This window comes from Malaya genurostris, chromosome 3, assembly GCF_030247185.1.
Source record: "Malaya genurostris strain Urasoe2022 chromosome 3, Malgen_1.1, whole genome shotgun sequence".
In the NCBI taxonomy this organism is placed as follows: domain Eukaryota; kingdom Metazoa; phylum Arthropoda; class Insecta; order Diptera; family Culicidae; genus Malaya; species Malaya genurostris.
In genome coordinates this window covers 42903183-42905682 of record NC_080572.1, presented here as the reverse complement: position 1 = coordinate 42905682, position 2500 = coordinate 42903183, and the positions used below count along the sequence as shown (strand labels likewise).

Here is a 2500-nt window from a genome sequence, read left to right as displayed (position 1 = left end):
TACGTGCCCATGCACGTATGCGTAGTGACGTTTTCCTACCATGGTGGTAAAACGTTCAAGCTAGTCAGACATCGATTGTATCGCATTGCGCGATACAGGCTATCGATGGTTGATGCACATACATCGCATACTCCAGCCTGGCTTGGATACCCCCCTGATGTGTGTAGGCAGTGCATCGACATTTGACCTTCCGACGAATAAGTAGGCCTCAAATAATGTGTGACTACCCCCTAAATTTAAGCATATTAATAAGGGGAGGAAAAGAAACTAACAAGGATTCCCTGAGTAGCTGCGAGCGAAACGGGAGGAGCTCAGCACGTAGAGATGATATGCATCGAGTATCTATCTGATTCCGTGTACTGGAAATTTTGTTATCTACCATAATCAGCGGAACCTGGTTCAAGTTCAACTAGAATGTGGCTTTTACTCCCATAGAGGATGATAGGCCCGTAGAACGGCGCTGGTGGTAGAAAATTTTTCCATGGAGTCGTGTTGCTTGATAGTGCAGCACAAAGTGGGAGGTAAACTCCTTCTAAAGCTAAATATCACCACGAGACCGATAGCGAACAAGTACCGTGAGGGAAAGTTAAAAGCACTCTGAATAGAGAGTCAAAAAGTACGTGAAACTGCCTAGGGCTCAAGCCCGTTGAACTCGATTATCCGAAGCAGAGTTACTGGCCTGTGGTTGACACACAGGTCATTTACGCTCTTGCTTTCAATAGGACATTGCGATCCATTACGAACAGTTTTGCTGGTTCACACTTGCAAATCACCCGACATAGGTCCCTTGGTGTTAGTTGCTAGTCCCACCGTAGCGATGTTCAGTTTTGAAGGCCTATATCGCGAGCTGGGACTCACTGCACGTGGTGTACCGTTGGGTACGTGATGGATACGAACACCGTCCCGTATGCCCCCGCATACACCCTCAGTCTGGGTTGGCGGACTGTTGATCGGCAATGATAAAATCGAGGTACCTTCGGGACCCGTCTTGAAACACGGACCAAGAAGCCCAAGTAACAATTTTTGTTACGCTAGCTTGTTTGTGACTAGTTTGCAACCAGATATTTGAGTGATTGTTACTAATATCTAACCACTTGCATGACTCAAAAAGCGCAGTTTCTACTAGTTGTTAGGTCGGCTAAAAATAAGTTGTCGTTACGTTGTAATGTCATACTGAAAGAACTTATTTTTTCATAACTTGAAAATAACTTGTTTTCAATTAAACTAGTTGAAACTTATGTCGTTTTCGTTTTTAAATTGCACTACACTGGTGTAGCGAAAGCTGCACTGAAACCGTTCGTTTTTATCAATTGCACTACACCAGTGCTACACTTTTTCTGCACCGATACCACTGGTGTAGCACTCGTCAAAAGTTTGGTGTAGCTCTGTGCAATGGAATCGTTTATTGTAGTCAATGGTTACTGTTTATGTTTTCGTCATTTTTGTTCGTTTATTCATGCCTCAGTGTAGCACTGCACCGGTGTAGTGCAAATTAAAAACGAAAACGCCATTAGTCACCATCGACATTATAAACATTGAATGAATACAGAACACTTTTCTATCATCAATAAAAAACAGAAGAGTACTTTAAATCACAAACTTGATACAAGGTACAAATTTCACAACGATTTTCAAACTGTCGAGCGGAATTAAATTTTACTTAACTGTTTTTTATGCGCCTTCAATCAATCTGTTTATAAAGATATAACAAAAAAACAGGAAAATAACACTATGTTCAGAATGCTCAAAATTATTCCAAGTAGAGTGATTTCTCATCATTTTTAAATCATATATCATAAGAATTATAATATTATCACAATCGATGTTCAATCCCTATATTATTTTCTTCGTGTTTATGACAGTGCATAGAACAAAAATGACTATTCTGCCTTTCACTATTTTCGGCAAAAAGTAGTTTTGAAACAAGTATTATCCTGGTTTTATTTATGTTTCATACACTTCTTAAGACTCCATATTGTGTTCGCCATATTCGAGCCAACAAAAGTTGTTTTGTTTGCATTTTCGTTATCATAACGTTGGGAAAACCTACCGATAACTATCTGAATCAATGAAGAAATTATATGTTATAATCTTATAATATCTAAGTTATTACTACATCAATTCACAGTAACGATTTATATATACGCTTACGTATTTATAATGATTTCGCAACGGAAAATGAACCTTTTTTCAACTAGTAGCTAAAAGCATAGTTGTGATTAAAGATATGTTAGAATCAAGTAACGATAACTTACAAATGATAGTTAGTTCAATGTTTACGTTATAAAGAAACACTGCTGTCACCTTGTTTTAACCAGTATAACATAAAAAACATGTTCGTGCTCTTGTTGCAACACAGTTGGGTTAAGTGGTATCAAAACTAGTTACGGGTTGCTACTATTGAAGTCAAATAAACTTATTTTCAACTAGTAGCTAGAAGCATTGTTGTGATTAAAGATATGTTTGGATTAAGTAACGATAGCTTGTAAATTATATTTAA

General features: G+C 38.1%; 1 pseudogene; it reads left to right on the top strand.

The window, feature by feature from the left end:
* Nucleotides 1–203: 203 nt before the first annotated feature.
* Nucleotides 204–2500, top strand: part of LOC131439802 (large subunit ribosomal RNA) — a 5795-nt pseudogene continuing 3498 nt past the window's right edge.